At 40.4% G+C, this 13,591-nt stretch overlaps 1 protein-coding gene and 1 long non-coding RNA gene across 46 annotated transcripts in view; one reads left to right on the forward strand and one right to left on the reverse strand.

Moving 5' to 3' along the window:
* The window catches only part of ARHGAP24 (Rho GTPase activating protein 24), an 826,886-nt gene that overhangs the window by 30,200 nt on the left and 783,095 nt on the right, over positions 1 to 13,591 (reverse strand). The gene's annotated exons all lie outside the window — the stretch shown is intronic.
* LOC146401092 (uncharacterized) overlaps positions 1 to 13,591 on the forward strand; it is a 36,125-nt gene that overhangs the window by 14,262 nt on the left and 8,272 nt on the right. Inside the window, exon 4 of the long non-coding RNA XR_014813498.1 lies at positions 7,191 to 7,364. This is a non-coding gene — a long non-coding RNA (uncharacterized LOC146401092). The remainder of the gene's footprint in view (positions 1 to 7,190; positions 7,365 to 13,591) is intronic.

Below are 13,591 nucleotides of genomic sequence, written 5' to 3' on the forward strand. Positions count from 1 at the left end.
ACCCACGGTGTGCACAGCCACGGGCCGCATGCCTGGTGAAAGAGACCTGAGCAGCATGGATCTCTTTTGCCCTCCTTGGGCTTCTGTCACCAACCCATCATCATCAACAGATGTCCAAACCATGCCTCACTGTTGGACTTCCTAACACTTTCTGTATATTCTAGCTGCTAAGTCCCCGCTAGATATGTGTTCTTAAGACTGTTTTTAGACTTCCCAGAAATTGCTTGCCTATTTATAATCTCTGGACAATATAGGCTTCGTATTAATCTGAACAGGGATACCAGGAGTCTGACATGGTCTGCTCTGCTCATCCTCTAACCCCACCCCCGCCTTCCCTGATAAACAGACTCGCACGCAGATAAGTAGGATGCCACAGTAATTACAAGTATAATACACCATGGACAAAATCTTAAAATTTTAAGCTTCGAAATTAGCCATGGCATCGATCACTCTGGATGCCATGCACAGAAAACAATATAGTCCGCTGATTTAAGTGAATAAAATGAATTTCCAGTGCACCCACACAGGACGGTATTAAAGATACTGCAGAGGTATTTGCAAGGTACACAATGAGATGACCTAAAGTTTGCTTGAAATTAAAAAAATATAATGTACCCATCGAACTCCAGCGAGAGGATACATGAAACTGAAAACATTCAGCAGTGTTACCACGATGAAGCCTGCCACCAAACTGTCTTAAACAACACTCTGTTCCATCCACCAAATTCACCAAGACATAAAATAAACAAATCCAAAGGCAGAATGCAGTTCCAAACTAAATATTTACAAGAAAAGTCTGGTTCTGCTCTAACTTTTTAAAAAAATGTATGTGTCAAAACTAGCACATTTTTTGGCAGTGAAATTTGAATCTGGTTAAACTGTCGTGGCTCATTGTAGTTATGTGTCACTGCTGAGTTATGGACAATGCCATAGGACAGTTTTATCTGTCTGGACTACCCTAAATGAGTGCTTGTCTCAGGCAAGGTGTCCTGGTTTGAAAGTAATGACGGCAGAGAACCACAAGCTGGCCCTTGCTATGGACTGAATTGTTTTCTCCCCCAGATTCTCATGTTGAAGCCCCAACCTCTGAAGTGATGGTATTTGGAGGTGGGGCCTTTGGGAGGTAATTAGGGTTAAATGAAGTCGTGAAGATGGGGCTTCGGTTTGTGTCCCTTTAATCAAAGACACTGGACAGCTTGCTCCCTACCCCCTAACTCCCGTGTATATGCAAGAGGAAAGGCTATGTGAACCAGGGTGAGAAGGCAGCGGTCTACAAGCCAAGAAGAGACCCTTTACCAGAACCCACCTATGCTCATCTCAGACTTTCAGTCTCCGGAGCTGTGAGAAAATAATTGTTTAAGCCAGCCAGTCTGTGGTGGTTTACTACGGCAGCTTGAGCTGACTAGTGCAATCCCCAAATCTGCATCTGATGAGCTTCCCTATAAAACCATGAATAGGACGGATAAAGTATCAGGTGATGAAATGTCAGCAGAAAGGCCGAAACATGCTTTCAGATAATGTGGATTTATGGAACTACTGACCAATGTGACATAGAAGAAAGTGATTCTCAACCTTGGTTGCACCCTGGAGTCACCTGGAAAACTTTTCAAAATACTAAGGATTGGGTCCTATACATTCTGATAGAATTAGTCTGGGCAAAACCTGGGCATTGAGAGATTTTTTTTTTTAAGGTCCTCGATTCCCATATGCTGCCAAGATTGAGGAACATTATTATACAACACCTATTTGCGAGAGAAAACTTGCAAATAAGGAGGCAGTTCTAATGGGTAATAGTCACACATTAAAACCGGGCCACTCTACCATCCATTGGAGCTGACTAGTTACACACTTATCTCTCCCGTGTTTTGATGGAAGAGAGATGGGAGGAATGTTGGTGGGGAGATGCTGTTCATGCTTGAACCAAACGGTCACACTGACCTTTGCTTTCCTACTTCTAGAACTGCTTATGTCCATAGACACATGTGTGTACAGACTCCTCCCTTAAAACGCTAGCTCATCACATAAAAAGAATATTTGAGAGTTCAATATACAATCCCACATACCATATACACATGCATGCACACATATGTGTACACATACGCACGCCCCTATATGTGTATAAGATACTCCAAGTAACAAGATACCCCATTGTGCAGCTGGAGGAATAGATTCCTTTGAGCAATGAGTTTAGGGATTCCACTTAACAGATCTCTCAAACAGAAAACTGTAACATCCTCAAACTGAAAAAAAAGTCAGGGATAGTCATCCATTAGTTATTTCTGACAAATATTTCCAATTGTCTGTTGATGGACATTTGGGTTGTTTCCTTGTCACTACTCCTATTGTGAGTAGTGCTGCAATGAACATGTGGGTGCATGTGTCTTTTTCAAGGAATGTTTTGTCTGGATATATGCCCAAGAGTGGGATTGCTGGGTCATATGGTAGTTCTATGTATAGATTTCTAAGGTACCTCCATACTGTTCTCCATAGTGCTTGTACCAGCTTACATTCCCACCAACAGTGCAGAAGGGTTCCCTTTTCTCCACACCCCTTCCAGCATTTGTTATTAGTGGACTTCTTAATGATGGATGGTATCTCGTGGTAGGTTTGTTTTTGGGTTTTTTTTTTTTTTTTTGTATTTTCTAGGGTCGCACCCGCAGCATATGGAGGTTCCCAGGCTAGGGGTCTAATCAGAGCTGTAGCTGCTGGCCTTCGCCAGAGCCACAGCAACTCAGGATCCAAGCCATGTCTGCAACCTCTACCACAGCTCATGGCAATGCCAGATCCTTAACCCACTGAGCGAGGCCAGGGATCGATTCCGCAACCTCATGGTTCCTAGTTGGATTCATTAACCACTGAGCCGTGACGGGAACTCCTCGTGGTAGTTTTGGTTTGCATTTCTCTAATAATCAGTGATGTTGAGTTGGCTCCTGATTTTTAATAACAGGAATCCCTAATCTACGTTGGGAGTCACGATGGAGTAATCCCCATGCATTAACACTTTCTCTGGCTGTTCCGTGAAACATAATTTCCTAAATTCACAAAGTATAAAATATATGCCAGGAAATGCATGAATGATTAAAAAAATTAGAAGGCTGTTGTCCATTCAGATGACCTATTTTCAGGTGGATATAAAGAAACTACTCACAGTGGGAGATACAAAAACACTCACTTACAGGAATTTTACAATTATACTTAACAAATAGCACTTATTATTCATTGGCTTTTGTGACTATCCTTCGAGAGAGTCTTGCTCACTTGACATTTTCCCCAGGAATGGCTCAGGATAAGGACAACGGGAAGGAATGACATACACCTCTCAGTACACTGCGATGATGTGATTTTCTAACCAGATTATGTCATTGATAATCTTCTGTTTCCTGCTTCAGCGGGATATGCTGTCTTTCCTAACATTTGACTCCTGACGTATAGACATGAAGGAGTCTTTCTCAGAGGGTTTGCATGATCCTACCCGTTTTCATGACTTGACTTCAGTAATCACATGTGCCTGAAGACTTTATCACCTAGTCCTTTCTTGCTTCAATTATACCCAGGACTTGAACTGTTATGGGTTGTGATTTTAGTTTCATATCATCTTCAAAATCTTGGCAAACAGTTAATGAACTTGGCTTGGCTAAAACAGAGAGGTTACAGCTGTATTTGGTTAGTTTACCATTTGATGTTGTCTGCCTACATATTTTTCCCTTTACTAAATTCTGCAGATGGAGTTTCAGGAGAAACAAAGGAAATGTAATCATCACAATACATTCAGCAATTAATTTCCTTTCTGAGAGATTTGAGATTATGTAACCAAGAATATCCCAGAGAAGCATTATTGATATTCTGATGCTGATGGGGTATATTTATAATAAAAATGTATTTCAAACCTTCCCCAACAGCATTTAAAATCCAAATACATAATTTAATATTTCCATTTTTAAATAGTTAAATATCACAGACAATTTTTCTAGTTTATGAAAACTAAACAGTAACCAAAGTTTCCTTAATATATCTCTTTTTTTCCTTATTGAAGTGTCTTAACACCGACCCCCCCCCCCCCCGCCGCCGCTTTTTTTCAGGCCTCACCCATGGCATATGTAAGTTCCCAAGCCAGGGAATGAATCCAAGTCGCAGCTGTAACCTACACCACAGCTGCAGTAATACCAGATCCTTAACCTGCTGCACCACAGCAGGAACTCCTAACCCTGAACCTTTTACATGCTACCCATTTCTTTTCCCATCTATCAAAGTTTGGAAAAGTTTGATTATCTGATTCTAGGATAAACAATAACGGATGCAAAAATTCTTTTCTAGAAAACTTATTTTCTTCCAATAAATTCAATAAGGTAGGAAACAAAACGTCTGCGCCTTAGGAAGGAAATGAGTAAATAGCCTAGTTTTACACTGTTGACTCCAACACTTGGTGGGAGAGGGACCTTAATAGGATTCTCTGGTATACTCAGGTGAGTTTACAAATCAGCACCCAAACTGTCTGAAGCGCCACAGAACTTGTCCTTTGTCTGAACACCTCAACAGTCTTTTATTACAACACAAAAGCATCTCCACGTATGAGCTACATGACACCATTCCAGTTTATTACTGTGTGTGTGTGTACATATTGGGGAGATGGGTAAGAAGTTTTAAAAGAATTCAATTATGCATTTACAGTGGATCTCATACTAAAATGCTTTTATGGTCTTTATTGGAAAGGATACTTTGTTACCGCATATGCCGATATATGTTACATTCTCATTATTGTCAGCCTGGACTATTTTTAGGGGCGGTCGGTGTGAGCAGGCAGAGAGACAAGCAAAACTGTACTGAGAAGTTAAGGGTTCTGTTTTCCCTTTTTTTTTAGTCTTTTCGTCTTTTCTAGGGCCGCACCTGTGGCATTTGGAGGTTCCCAGGCTAGGGGTCTAATCAGAGCTGCAGCTGCCGGCCTACACCACAGCCACAGCAACACCAGATCCTTAATCAACTGAGCGAGGCCAGGGATCGAACCCAAAGCCTCATGGTTCCTAGTCGGATTCATTAACCACTGAGCCATGGCGGGAACTCCTATTTTCCCTTTTTTATTGTTGTTTTTGTTTTGTTATGAATCAAAATCTAGTTCACTTTGAAAATATAGTGCATCCATATTCATGGATCATCTCCAGGGTACAAAACAAAGGTACCGGTTTTAATTAAGACCTGCGGTGGTTATGAAATTGTGTTCTCATTCATATGATTATGACTTTAACATCTGGAGGCATTTTTAGTCGACAAAATGATATTTTAACAGAATTTTAGAAGTTGTTTTGAAGCATGACAATTTTCAAATTTCCTGAATTCTAATCTATGAAAATAAGCACGAGATGTCCACTTATTGAGCTGTCAGAAATAGTGACATTCTTTTATCCCACAAATGTATTTGAAATATACGTCTTGTATCCATTTACTCAACAAAGATTTGATGAACGCCTGCATTGGGTCAGATATTGCTCTAGCTGCCAGGGATACAAAAGGGGATCAAGAATCATAAAATTCTCTACTTTCCTTGAGTTCATATTCCAGTGACACATTTAGAGTTTTGTCTTATGAATACAGGGCTTAAAATCAATATCTACAGTGAGACCTTCATGAGTATATACGTGCGTGCTCTCAGGATATCACAGACGTTTAGTTCAATTCTAAATACATATTCCCTGAACACTATTTTTGATTATTTAGCAATTTTTCAACCATCAACTTGTAATAAATTATCAAGATAATCAGAAAATTCAAACGTTTAAAAACCATATGACTCATAAGCAAATTCAAAGATACACCACATCCATAGTCAGCAGGGAAATGCAAACTAAAACAACGAGATACCATTTCACACTCTCTAGAATGGCTAGGATAGAAAATGGGAACACCCACACATTGCTTGTAGAAATATAACATGTTGCAGCCACCGTGGAAAACGGTTTAGCAAGTCTTCAAATGTTAAATGTAATAAGGACCTAGGGATTCTATTTCTAGGTACACACCCAAGAGAAATGAAAAGGTATGGCCACACAAAAATTTGTACGGACATATTCTGGGCAGCATTATTCATACGAGCCAAAAAGCAGAAACAACTGAAATATCTACCAGTTGATGAGTGAATAAGTGAACTGTCAGTATATCCACAAAATGAAATCTATCCATCAATACAGAGCAACAAACCACTGACATAGGCTCTAGCATGGCTGAACCTCAAGAGCGTTAGGCTAAGTGAAAAAAAAGCTGTATGCAAGACACTATATTATATATTGAATAATTCTATTTATACAAAATGTCCAGAGAAGGGAAAATCTATAGAGACAGAAAGCATGTTAGTGGTTGCCTGGGGAGGAAGGGCTGCTGGGAATAACAGTAAATGGCATAAGAGACGCTATGTAGGTGGTGAAAACGTTCAAAAACTGATATGTGGTAATGGTTGCATAGCTTGGTAAATTTGTTAAAAATCATGGACTTGCACCCCTGAAATGGGTGAGTTGCAAGATACGTAAAATATGATTCAAAAAATTTATTTCAGAAAATATACACCTTTAAGGGATGTACTTTCACCAAGCTTATGCAGAAGTATTTACAATCTGACTTATAAGACACACAAAAACACACTTTCAGAACTTGACACTTTCTAGGTATCTTATTTCTCATTTCTCTCAGTAGGAATTGATATGGAGATTTTAAAACAGAAATGAAGATGTCCTGGATTAAAAATACTGATGATTTTACGGTTAAGCACTAGTTTCTGTATTAAAAAGGTTCAACAATATTACTTTTCCTTATCAAACAAAATGTTAAAATCATCATCTTCATTAACATTATGATACAATGACAATAAACGTGCTAAGTGATTTAGTCACAGGATACCATTTACTCTTGGTGTTTTGTTCTCTTTTGTTCTACTTTTAAGTGCATGAATACAACAATTCTGGGGAGGGAGTGTTACATATTCTTGCCATTGTACATATGAGGAAACTAGGAGTCTGGAGAAGTTAAGTAACTAGTTTCAGATGGTTAACATGGGTAGTTAATGGTGCCTGCCTCTCTCCAAAGCCGGAGCTCTCATTCCTATGCTGCTTCCTTGGAAGTCCTAGTTCACAAACGCCAACTGACAGATAGGCCAAATGCTGGAAGCTTCTTGGTTAATTGGCTATTTTCATTCATCCGTCCATCAGATTCCAGGAGAAGGGAGCTCAAAATTACTCAAAGCTAAATTGAAAGGAAAGCGAAATTCAGGTCCATGGCTTTGGTTTCAGATGTCCCGGCTCTTTAGATATGTCACCAACAGAGGAAGCGCAATAGAACAGGACAGATTTCTAGCTAACAACCTGTTCTTCATAAACTATTGAGTAAGTATCCGTTCGGGTGAGTATTTCCATTCATGAAATATTTCCCCTTCAAGCTCACTAATTTTTCAGACCTTGGTATGTTTACAAGGGGTCTCATGGAATCCTGGCAAGTTATACCCGTTATTCAAACTAGATAAGACGCCAAGCATTCATGGAAGTAGGCCTGTAAGTGCTTGCGAGGAGCAATCTGATGATATCTCCAGAGGTGTAGGCTATTCCAAATCAGGTGCTGCGCGGATAGGATAAGAACAGACATCAAATTGAGGCAGAGGATAGATGGGTCCCAGGCTAAGCAACTGGAATCTGTCCCCTGTGGACAGATACGTGAAGATAAAGATTATGGCAGGAGCAAGGAAGAGCTGCATCCTGCTTAGATAAAAGATAAAGAGACCACATATTTCTCATTCTTGAGGTCAAGGAGCCCTCTGGAAGGGCACATGCACAGAAAGGCTCCTCAGGGGCCCGAGAAAGGAGGGACACCGGGCTGCAGCACCTCCTGTCACCCCCCCAGAAACCCCGGTGCTAGACTCCATCCTGGCCAAAAGATGCATGCACACAGGGCAGGTCCCTGAGTCAGGCCAAAGGAGGACTCAAGGCCAGACAATGCAAGGTGATTGGCCAGAGGAAGCCCGGAAGTACTGCTGCCATACAAGTGGTTTAAACCATCTCCAAAGCACACGTCGCTCCCCTTTCTGTCTTGCTTTCTCTCTGTCGGTCTGTCTCTCTTTCTGCTCTGGCCCTGCCAACGAGAGTCTGTCTATGCTTTCTCTTTATGTATCGGCTCATCTTCTTTAATAAACACTGTATTTGCCTCACTACTCTCAGTCCCTTTGCCAAGTTTTTTCTCCAAAGGGACAAGGATTGGGGACTTACATCACACCTGTTGGTCCCTGTGGTCTAGTGGTTAGGGTTGTGTTCTCAGCCCCCAGCCAGACGAGAACAAAATCACACAGTAGGAACACTAGTCCATTCTCGATTGCCTTTCACTGCTGCTGATTATATCAAATAGGAAGTACCAGTTGGGGATGAGAGACGTGTTTAAGTAGTCCTAGCACCTGCCAATCTCCATCGTCATCAGATAAACAGAGGTTCCCAGGGTCAGAGTCTCCCCAGAGACACTATTTGGATGGCATTTGATAACATGCTTTTTTTTTTGTCCTTTTTTTTTGGTCTTTTTTGCCTTTTCTAGGGCGGCACCCACGGCATATGGTGGTTCCCAGGTTAGGGGTTGAATCGGAGCTGTTGCCACCAGGCCTACACCACAGCCACAGCAACGCGGGATCCGAGCCGCATCTGCAACCTACATCACAGCACACGGCAACACCAGATTCTTAACCCACTGAGCAAGGCCAGGGATCGAACCCACAACCTCGTGGTTCCTAGTTGGATTCATTAACCACTGAGCCACGACGGGAACTCCTGATAACATGCTTTGCGACCACTGTGTTTGTGCTATCTTAACCTTGTATTTATGGCAAGCGGCACTAGTTTTCAACGAAAAAAAAATAAGTTCCTTTTATAACAAAATTTATCTTAAAAACAGTGAATCAATTTAAAGAAAAATATCAGTAAATCAAATATGGGTGTTATAAGAACACGGCTGAAGTCAGCATGGTCCTACAGGAATGATGGAAGCTTAACTACACCTACTACATTAATCTCGTCAAGCCACCGTAATCTCTAAGAACTGCATCAAAAATAGTAACATTGGAGTTCCTGTCGTAGCTCAGTAGTAACGAAGCTGACCAGTACCCATGAGGACACAAGTTTGAGCCCTGGCCTTGCTCAGTGGGTTGGGGATCTGGTGTTGCCGCGGGCTGTGGTGTAGGTTGCAGAGGCAGCTGTGATTGTGTGTGGCTGTGGCTGTGGTGAAGGCTGGCAGCTGCAGCTCCAATGTGACCCCTGGCCTGGGAACTTCCACATGCTGTGGGTGTGGCCCTAAAAGACAAAAACAAAAACTAAAAAAGTAATGGTACCATAGCAAACAGCTGCCCAGGACTTTGGAGGGCTGGCCTCAATGTAGATTTCAGAGAATCTTTTAGGTTGCTGAAAACAGGTAGCTCTTGTTTGCCATCTATCCATTTAGGGCTTGCCTTAGGCAAACTCCTAGGGGCCGGTTCCTTGCTCTTCCAACCCTTTGCCTATCCACATGCCCTCAAGCTACCACTTCTTTCTTCCCTTTCTTTCATCAAACCCAACCTGTAGATCTTAGATTCACATTATGATACAAATGCTCTCTACCTGCAGCGCGTGACTCAATGCCCCTTGTCTTGAGCTTTTTCATGTGCATCAGAGTGTAGGTGCAATGATACACTTTTCAGGTTCTAAAATTTCAGACCCTTTTTAGCAGATAGGAAATTTTACATTTCACCCATCAACTGTGTTCTCCAGAAAGTAATTTATCTTCCGGAGGAGCGTAAGACCTGCCCAGCCTAGGCAGCACCAACGGGGTTTCCAGTGGTGCCATGAGGTTGATTTTTCCCCCCATTTCACAAATGAGAAAACTGAGGCAGTTCTCTCCCATAAATGAGCAGGTCTTCCCACAGTCTAGCTATTTCCCAGGTTGTGGTTAGGGCACCTGCATATACGAACTACCTGAGAATATGTTTGAAATGCAGATTCCTGGGTATCTTCCAAGGCTTTAAATCACAATGAGAGCCAGTGGGGTCTGGGCACCTGAATCTTAAGATCTCTCTCTGGCTCATTCTTTTAACTAATGTTTGACAATGTTTGACTGTGTCTGTAGGGCTCCGCCTTTCAAGTTCACTTTCTACAACTCAGGTCAGAAACGCTCAAAACCGTATTGTTATCCAGAGGGTAAAATTAAAATGTGTCTGGATTTTCGGTCTTTTAAATTTTAGGCTTTTTTTTTTTTTCTATTTTATCTGTGTAGTCTTGCAGTTTGTTTAGTAACCCTAATCTTAAATCAGTCACCAAAACAACTAAAAAAAATAAACAAAATAGGAGAGGAGGAGGAGGGCTGAGGGCAGAATGACCTCAGTGTAAGCGAGGGCAGCTGGGGTACCTCAGACAGCAGCTGTTTTATGGGATTCTTGGACAGAGGGTGTACAACCACCAGCTTCTCCAGGCTTCTGTCCTTGTGCTTGAATGCTGTTGTGAGTGCACAGCTATTTTGTTGCTGAGAAATTCATGCTACGATGGTGACACCCACAGGGCCATTTTTGACCCTACCTTCCCAGCTCTTCCAAACTGTATCTTCTTTAACAGCTGATACCATCTGGAAAGCTTTAGGAATGAAATAACACTTGGCTTTTAATCTGATTTTACACATTCTGCATTTCATTTTTGTCCCTTCAGAGTGGGAAAGTTTAATATAAAATACTATATTTTAATTATTTTTTTAACTTCTAAACAGAAATAATGAAGAAAAGAATGGTTAGGAATGCCACCATCTGTTGTTTTTTTACAGTTGACATAAACTGATTAAATCCAAATTCTTTCAGGTCGATGAGTGTCCTTTCTTGCAGAATTCACTTTCGCCTAGGAGTCTGTGGGAATACGCCATGTAATTGGAGGAACAATGTCATGCATACACAATCTTAAACTTGAACCTCGGAACTGGGAAAACAGTAGTTGGCATAATTAAAGGAGAGCAGAAAATGCATGATTTCCTAAGAGCTGGCACATGCACTTGCAATCTCAAGTAGTGTATATTCCAAATTTCTTTTTTTCATCATCCTTTTTTATTCCTATAAGACAAAATATTTCTTCTCATTCAAATATGAAATATTAATTTCCAAATGGATCCATAGCTTCAGAAGTGCAGGCTGACTTATGGACACGGATGCTCATGAGCATAGGATTGATATATGCAAAATATTGAAAGCAACAATAAAGGCAAAATTAGACTAACCAGTATGATGGTACGGTGAATTATTATACTGTCCTTGAAATTCTGTTTGTGAAAATTACATAGTGATATGGCAAGTTATTTATGATATAATGTTAATAAGAAAAGGTAAGATGTGGAGTTCCCATCGTGGCTCAGAGGAAATGAGTCTGATTAGCATCCATGAGGATGCAAGTTCGATCCCTGGCCTTGCTCAGGGGGTTAAGGATCTGGTGCTGCCATGAGTTGTGGTGTAGACTGCTGACATAGCTTGGATCTGGCATTGCTGTGGCAGCTACAGCTTCAATTGGACCCCTAGCCTGGGAACCTCCATATGCTGCGGGTGCAGCCCTAAAAAAAAAGAAAGAGAAAAAAAAAGTAAGATGTAAAATCTGTGCAGTTCCAATATTTATTTATATAATATCTGTATTTAGACATATCTATATATTTAAATTGCTACATCTTTCCTTTTATATTCTAAACTGTATATAAAATATTACAATTTAAAATACGATGTTTAATAATACATTAAATTTTAATAACTACTTTATACTTTTATAAGTTTTAAATGTTATTTTAAAAGCTTACTTTAAAATTCAAATTTTAGGAGTTCCCATCATGGCACAGCAGAAAGAATCTGACCATGAGGTTGCAGGTTCGATCCCTGGCCTTGCTCAGTGGGTTAAGGATCCGGTGTTGCCGTGAGCTGTGGTGTAGGTTGCAGACACGGCTTGGATCTGGCATTTCTGTGGCTCTGGCATAGGCCAGCAGCAACAGCTCTGATTAGACCCCTAGCCTGGGTACTTTTGTATGCCATAGGTATGGCCTTATAAAGACAAAATAAAATAAAATAAAATAAAATAAAATAAAATAAAATTCAAATTTTAGAGCTTAATATTAGACCTACAATAGTACTAGGCCTTAAAATTAAAATCAGAGATTATCTGTGCATAATTCCTGTGAGAATTTCTTTCCAGATTTTAATAAATATAAAGATGAGAGCTAAATCCAGTTAACCCTTTAGTGAGGTATAAGCTTTATTAGAATAAGCACGGGAAAATACTTATTCATTTTCATTCTTCAACATATTTTACAAAGAAAAATTTCTGTGCTTTGCTTTATATCCTAATACCTAGTCAAAATATTATGCACTATCTGTACTTTTAAATTTAAATTCTTTTTAAAATTGTTTTGATGGTGAGCACTGGTGAGATTAACTTGAACTAGCAAATGTTCCCCGTTTTTCCTCACAACCCCCAAACTGAAACTCTAGCTCGGACTTAGTCATGTGAAATTCTAAATTCTGGCAATTAATTAAAAAGGGGGATGGGGCAGCACACTCTACCTGGACACATTTCCAAAAATAATCTCACTCTCCTTGGGAAATTATGGATTATTTATTTCAGTAATTACCAGTATAGTTTACAATTATATTTGGCCACAAATATGTTACTCTTTTATTTCACTCTCTGTGGATCTGGGAATCCTTTTTTTTTTTTTTTTTAATTGGCAAAATCCAGTAATGTGCATATCTACCTCCCTGAGGGATTCGAGCTTGACAATTTATTTACTAAAACAAGCATATTCGGATTGCGAGAGTGTGATGTATTTTGGGTTTCATCCTTAGCTCCTGATCAGAGCTCCTAAAAACCTTGCAATTTCCTAAATTAAAAGAGTAATAGAAGCATCTTTTGTTGTAAAATTTGTTTTTTATCCCCAGTCCCTAAAATAGATCTGGAGTGAGGAAGGTGAAAGACTATGTTATTCATAACAAGCCCCTTTCAACCGCATCTGAATTTATGTTAATGAGGTGACTGTGGGATGCCCCTAAGGATGATGGGGTTGAGGTGGGTAGAAGGAACCAATCAGGTGATCAGAAGGTTGGAACTTTAGTCTCCCCTTTCAATCTCTGGGGAGGAGAGAGGGCCTAGAGATTCAGTTCAATGGCCAATGACCAAGGATTTAATCAACCATGTCTTTGCAATGAAATCTTCATAAAATTATCCTCACTGAAGGGGTTCAGAAAGCTTCTAGGTTAGTGAACAGGTGCATGTGCTGGGAGGGTGGTACATCTGGAGAAGGTATGGAAGCTCTGTACCCTTCCCCAAATCTGTCTTATGCATCCCTTTCATCTGTGTTCCTGAATTGTGTCCTTTTATAATAAATCAGTAATCTTGGAAATAAACTGGTTTTCCTGAGTTCTGTGAGCTATTTTGTAACTGAACTAGAGGAAGCTCAGGTTTATGGCTGGTTGGTCAGAAGTACAGGTGACAACTTGGGACTTGTGATTGTAATAGTGCCTGAGGTGAGATGGGAGCAGTCTTGTTGAGATGAGCCCTTAAACTGTGGGCAATGACTCTGGGCAATTAGTGTCAGA

The sequence above is a fragment of the Sus scrofa genome, chromosome 8, assembly GCF_054392235.1.
Source record: "Sus scrofa isolate SSC_HxYL_T2T_F1_AM1 chromosome 8, Sscrofa_HxYL_maternal_Yorkshire_Landrace_v2.0, whole genome shotgun sequence".
Taxonomy (NCBI): Eukaryota; Metazoa; Chordata; class Mammalia; order Artiodactyla; family Suidae; genus Sus; species Sus scrofa.